We start from the raw sequence: 7229 nt of genomic DNA, 5'->3' as shown, positions 1-7229 counted from the left end.
TATTCTATTAATAAAGTGTATTACATAGATTGATTTTTGTATGCTGAATTAACATTGCATTCCTGGGATAAATTCTACTTAATTATGGTGTATGATCCTTTTTATATACTGCTAAATTCAGTTGCTAATATATTGTTAATGATTTTTGCATTTGTATTTATAAGGGATATCGGTCTGTAGTTTCCTTTAGACGGTTTTGCCTGGCTTTGGTCTCTGGGTAATGTAGTGCTCTCATAGAATGAGTTAAAAAGTGCTTCCTCTTTTTATATTCTTGGAAGAGTTTATGAAACATTTGGTAGAATTCACCAGGGAAACCATATGGTACTGGGCTTTTATTTTGGAAAAAAAAAATATTACCACTACTCAGTCTCTTTATTTTTAAGAGATGTTCACATTTTCAATTTATTCTTGACTCAGTTTTGGCAGTTTCTGTACATCTAGGAGTTTGATAATTTTGTCTACATTACCGAATTTGTTGGAACAAATTGCTTATAGTATTTCTTTAAAAACATTTTTGTGCATATGGTTCATAGTAATGTCTCACTTTTTATTCCTGATATTGGTAATTTAAGTCTTCTCTCTTCTCTTTCAACATTTATCAGTTGTGTTGATCTTTCAAAGAACCAGCTTTTGGTTTCATTGATGTTCTCTATAGTTTTTAAATTCTCTATTTCATGAATTTCTGCTCTAATCTTTATAATTTCCTTCTCTGCTTGATTTATTTTGCTTTTCTTTTCCTAGTGTCTTCAGGTGGAAGGTTATCGAATTCAGATTTTTTTCATTTCTAATATAGGCATTTATAGCTATAAATTTACTTCTAAGCATTGCTTTACTTGCATCCTGTAAGTTTTGGCATGTTGTATTTTCATTATTATTCACTTTAAAGTATTTTCTAATTCTATTGATTTTTTTCTTTGAATCTTTGCTAGAAGAATGTTGTTGGATTTTCACTTTTTTGTGTGAATTTCCCAAACTTTCTTCTGTTATGTATTTTATTTGATTGTCTCTGAGTAGGAGAATATAAAGTGAACTACATTTCTATATACCAGCAACAAACGGTTATGAAATATAATTTAAAAATACACTACTCTTAATAGCAACAGAAATAGAGAGTATCTAAATCTAATGAAATATGTGCAATATCTTTGTGTATAAATTATAAAACTTTACTAAGAGACATTAAAGAATACCTAAATAAATAGATATAAAAAGTTTGTGGATTTGAATATTAAATATTACAAAGATATTGATTTTTTCCCCAATTCATCTACAGATCTATAAAATGCAAAATAGAGTCAAATCCCAGTAAAGATTTAAAAAACATTTTTCATGGAACTTGATGAGCTGATTCTAAAGTTTGTATGGAACAACAAAGGTTAAATAGTAGCCAAAATACTCTTGAAGAACTGCCTGGTCAGGGGACTAGATCTAGTGTGTATCAGTACATTCTTAAACTATAATAATTCTACCAGTGTAGGCTTGGTGCTGGTATAGACAAATGAATGAGGGAATCAAATAGAAAGCCAGAAAAAAATGCTTGCCTATATGAAGATGATATGTGTTGGAGCAGACATTGCTGATCAACAGGAAAAAGAAGGGATACCTTGTAGATAGTGCTGGGATTATAAAATTATTGTTAAGTATAACTCATAAATAAATAAGTGTAGAAATAATATGCATGTTGATTAGCTTGACTTAGCCATTCCACAATGCATACATGTATCAAAACATAGTGTTGTACATCACAAATATAAAAAAATGTTTTCAATTTTAAAATGATATGATAGTTCATATGCAAAAAGGGATATCTTTCTCTGTATATTGAAAATCAATTCCAGATGGATCAAGTCTGAAATAGAAAAAGTAAAACTTTGAAATATCTAAAAAATATACTAATAAAAATATTTTTTGACTGCAGGGTAGAGAAGCATTTCTTCCTTTTTAAAAATTTTATAAAATGCTATATTTTATAAGTGACAACTTCCATATCCCCCCCAAATCATGCACACATATACATATCTTGTCTTTGTCTTTAATACATTTCCAAAAGGGGGCAGTTATCAAGATGTCATCCATCTCCAAACATCTGACTCACGTAGAAGAGAAAAGAGTTGTTTATTTCATAGACCAAGCTATCAAAACATTCCTTTCACTATTTCTGCTCAACCTAAAAGATGCAGCCTGGAATTATTTTAAGCTGTTTATGTTATTTGCAATATTATGAGAAAGTAAATTACTAACATTCACAAGGTTATAAGCTGCAAAATAACTACTTTGTTTTTTTAAAAGAAAATTAGAATCTCATTAATGATATATTAGTATTATTAACAGAAAAAAAATCATTTACAATAACTTAAAAATCAGCCATGTAGGAAAATAATGTGTTAACCACTACAGAGAAAATAGGTCCTCTTATTTGATTTTACTGGCACACCCAAGTGTATCTTGAACTTTGAGAGTCTCTATCCTGAATAGATGATGAAGCATTCAGGTAAAAATAAGCAGTTGTAAGTGTGAGTTTTCAAGGGTTACTGCCTCAAAGGAGGTACAGGAGTAGCCACAGTCCTACAGTTTATTTCAACATTGAGATCTTCCTAGAAAGATCAGCATAATTTTATTTTGAGGAGAGTTGACAATTCATCAGCCTCAGTATTCACATCTTATAAAAAACATTCTTCCACATTAAAAAAGACTTTGTCCCAAAGAAATATGTTTTTCATCACTTCTCCAACTTTTTGTACTTGACTTCCAGTTTTTTTTTTTAAATATGCATTTATCTTTTAAGCTGTCTGCTCAAGAGCTGCTACCTGCTCTTCAATGATATTGATCTGATGCAGATAAGGCTGCAGTCCAGCATACAACTGAACTTAAACTTAAGTCCTTTAAGTATCTACTAATGTTTATAGCAGTATCTTTTATTTCAAGATACTTCAAGCTGAGTAGTTTATTCATTTTCCAGGAGCTTATAGTCTTCACTGGTGGTCATCAATTCTCCAGTAAGATAAATGTCCATTTTGGAGAACATATCCCAGAAGAGCTCAGTGATCTCAGCTTCAGCAGGCTCCTTTGTTTCCTCAGGTGTCTCCATGGTGGCAATGTCTCAAGTTAGTTTCTCACATCGGGTCACTAGGACACCTCAGGCACCATCATCATGGCAGGTTTTGTGCTGCTTGAGAAGCTTTTCTTTCCTTTTTCCATTTTTAAATTTATTTTCTTTCCATTTTATCATTTTTTATTTTCTTTTGATTTTTTCATTATTTTATTTTATTTTAAGTTCCGGGATACATGTGCAGGATGTGCAGGCTTGTTCCATAGGTAAAAATGTACCACGATAGTTTACTGTACCTTTCAACTCATCATCAAGGTATCAAGCCCAACACACATTAGCTATTTTTTCTAATGCTCTCCATCCCCATGCCTGCCCTCCACTGACAGTGTGTGTTCTCAATGTTCCATGTGTCCATGCGTTCTCAATGTTCAGCTCATACTTATAGGTGAGAACATGTGGTGTTTGGTTTACTGTACCTGCATTAGTTTGCTGAAAATAATGGCTTCCAGCTCCATTCATGTCTCTGCAAAGGACATAATCTCATTTCATTTTATGGGTGCACGGTATTCCATGGTGTATATATAACACATTTTCTTTATCCAGTCTATCATTGATGAGCATTTAGGTTAATTTTATGTTTTTGCTATTGTGAAAAGTGCTGCAATGAACATACGTGTGCGTGTATCTTTATAATAGAATGACTTATATTCCTTTGGGTATATACCCAGTAATAAAATTGCTGGGTCACATGAAATGGTATTTCTGTCTCTAGGCTTTGAGGAATCACCACACTGTCTTCCACAATGGTTGAACTAATTTACATTCTCACCAACAGTGAAAAAGTGTTTTTATTTATCCACAGCCTCACCAGTATCTATTGTTTCTTGACTTTTTACTAATCACCTTTCTGACTGGCATGAGATGTCATCTCATTTTGGTTTTGTATTTGCATTTCTCTAATGATCAGTGATGTTGAACTTTTTTTCATATGTTTGTTGCCTACATAAATGTCTTCTTTTGAGAAGTGTCTGTTCATGTCCTTTGCGCACATTTTGATGGGGTTGTTTTATTTTTTATGGTACATTTGTTTAAGTTCCTTGGAGATTCTGGATATCATACCTTTGTCAGATGGATAGATTGCCAAATTTTTCTTCCATTCTGTAGGTTGCCTGTTCACTCTGATGATAGTTTCTTTTGCTGCACAGAAGCTCTTTAGTTTAATCAGATCCCATTTGCCAATTTTTTGTTTGTTGCAGTTCCTTTTGATATTTTTGTCATAAAATCTTTGCCCATGCCTATATCTTAAATGATATTGCCTAGATTTTCTTCTAGGATTTTTAGAGTTTGGGGTTTCACAGTTAAGACTTTAATACATGTTGAGTTGATTTTTGTATACGGTGTAAGAAAGAGGTCCAGTTTTAATTTTCTGCATATGACTAGCCAGTTCTCCTAACATCATTTAATAAATAGGGAATCCTTTTTCATTGGTTGTTTTTGTCAGATTTACCAAAAATTAGATGTTTATAGATGTGTAGTCTTATTTCCGAGTTCTCTATTCTGTTCTGTTGGTCAATGTGTCTGTTTTTGTACCAGTAGCATTACTGTAGCCTTGTAGTACAGTTTGAAGTTGAGTAGTATGATACTTCCAGCTGTGTTATTTTTGCTTAGGATGATTTTAGCTATTTGGGCTCTCCTTTGGTTTCATATGAATTTTAATGTAGTTTTTTCTAATTTTGTGAAGAATGTCAATGGTATTTTAATGGGAATAGCATTGAATCTGTAAATTATTTTGGGCAGTATAGCAATTTTCACTTCACAATATTGATGCTTCCTATTTATGAACATGGAATGTTTTTCCATTTGTTTGTGTCCTCTCTCATTTCCTTGAGAAGTGATTTGTAGTTCTCTTTTAAGAGGTCCTTCACTTTCCTTGTTAGCTGTATTCCTGAGTATGTTATTCTCTTTGTAGCAATTGTGAATGGAAATTAATCCACAATTTGGCTCTCTGCTTGTCTATTGTTGGTGATAGGAATGCTTCTGATTTTTGCACATTGATTTGAATCCTGAGACTTTGCTGAAGTTTCTTATCAGCTTAGGAATTTTTTAATCTGAGAAAATGGAATTTTCTAGATATGGGATCATGTCATCTGCAAAAAGAGACAATTTGACTTCCTCTCTTCCTATTTGAATATGCTTTATTTCTTTCTCTTGCCTGATTGCCCTCGCTAGAACTTCCAATACTATGTTGAATAGGCATGGTGAGAGAGGGCATCCTTGTCTTATTTCGTTTTTTAAGGAGAATGCTTCCAACTTTTGCCTGATCAGGATGATATTGGCTGTAGGTTTATCATAAATTGTTCTAATTATTTTGACATATGTTTCATCAATACCTAGCTTATTAAGAATTTTCAACATGAAAGTGTGTTGAACTGTACCGAGGGCCTTTTCTCCATCTATTGAGATAATCATGTGGTTTTTGTCTTTAGTTCTGTTTATGTTATTAATTATACTTATTGATTTGCATTTGTTGGAACCAACCATGCATCCAGGACACAAAGATGATTTCATTGTGGTGTATAAGCTTTTTTGATGTGCTTCTGAATTTGGTTTGCCAGTATTTTATTGAGGATTTTTGCATCATGTTCATCAGGGATATTGGCCTAAAGTTTTCTTTTTTCTTGTATCTCTGTCAGGTTTTGTATCAGCATGATGCTGGCCTCATAAAAAGAGTTAGGGAAGAGTCCCTCATTTTCAGTTGCTTGAAATAGTTTCAGAAGAAATAGTACAAGCTCCTCTTTGTACCTCTTGTAGAATTCAGCTGTAAATTTATCTGGTCCTGGACTTTTTTTGATTGTTAAGCTATTTATTACTGCCTCAATTTCAGAACCTGTTATTGGTCTATTCAGGGATTCAACTTCTTCCTGGTTCAGTCTTAGGAGGATGTATGTGTCCAGGAATTTATCCATTTCTTCTAGATTTTCTAGTAAATTTGCATAGTGTTGTGTATAGTATTCTCTGATGGCTGCTTGTATTTCTTCAGGGTCATTAGTGATATCTTCTTTATCATTTTTCATTGTTTCTAATTTGTTCTCTCTTTTATTCTTTATTAGTCTAAGTAGTGGTCTATTTTATCACTTTTTCAAGAAAAAAAAAAAGACAGCTTCAGGATTCGGTGATTTTTTGAAGGGTTTTATGTGTCTCTGTCTCCTTCAGTTCTACTATGGTCTTGGTTATTTCTTGTCTTCCATACCCTTGGGGTTTGTTTGCTCTCAGTTCTCTAGCTCTTTTAGTTGTGATGTTAGAATGTATATTTGAGATATTTCTAACTTGTTGATGTGGGCATTTAGTGTTATAAATTTCCCTCTTAACAGTGCTTTGGCTGTGTCCTGGAGATTCTGGTACTTTGTCTCTTTGTTCTCATTGGTTTTAAAAAACTTCTTGATTCAGCCTTAATTTCATTATTTACCCCGGAGTCATTCAGGAGCACGTTGCTCAATTTTCAGATAGTAGTTAATTTTGAGTGGGGTTTCTAATACTGAGTTCTAATTTGATTGCACTGTGGTCTGAGAGACTGTTATGATTTCAGTTTGGCTGCATTTGCTGAAGAGCATTTTACTTCCAATTATGTGACCAATTTTAGAGTAAGTGTCATTTGATGTCAAGATGAATGTATACTCTGTTATTTTTGGGTGGAGAGTTCTGTAGATATTTATCATGTCCACTTCACCAAGAGCTGAGTTCTTGTCATGAATATTCTTGTTAATTTTCTGTCTCAATGAGCTGTCTAATGTTGAGAGTGCAGTGTTAAATCTCCCATTATTATTGTGTGGCAGTCTGAGCCTCTTTGTGGGTCTATAAGAACTTGTTTTAAGAACCTGGGTGCTTCCATATTGGGTGCATATATATTTAGGATAGTTAGATTTTCTTGTTGAATTGACCCCTTTACCATTATGTAATGCCCTTCTTTGTCTCTTTTGATCTTTGTTGATTTACAGTCTGTTTTGTCATAAACTGGGATTGCAACCCCTGCTTTTTTCTGCTTTCTATTTGTGGTTGTATTTTTCTTTTTCCCTTTCTGTTGAGCTTATTTGTGTCTTTGCACATGAGATGAGTCTCTTGAATACAGCACACCAATAGGTCTCCACTCTTTATTCAGTTTGCTATTTTGTGTCTTTTAATT

At 33.0% G+C, this 7229-nt stretch overlaps 1 pseudogene; it reads right to left on the bottom strand.

The window, feature by feature from the left end:
- Positions 1-2719: 2719 nt before the first annotated feature.
- LOC105476738 (biogenesis of lysosome-related organelles complex 1 subunit 2-like) lies at positions 2720-3088 on the bottom strand (annotated as a pseudogene).
- Positions 3089-7229: the final 4141 nt, after the last annotated feature.

Source organism: Macaca nemestrina, chromosome X (assembly GCF_043159975.1).
Source record: "Macaca nemestrina isolate mMacNem1 chromosome X, mMacNem.hap1, whole genome shotgun sequence".
In the NCBI taxonomy this organism is placed as follows: domain Eukaryota; kingdom Metazoa; phylum Chordata; class Mammalia; order Primates; family Cercopithecidae; genus Macaca; species Macaca nemestrina.
The sequence above is the reverse complement of the archived record's forward strand: the minus strand, read 5'-3'. Positions and strand labels throughout refer to the sequence as shown.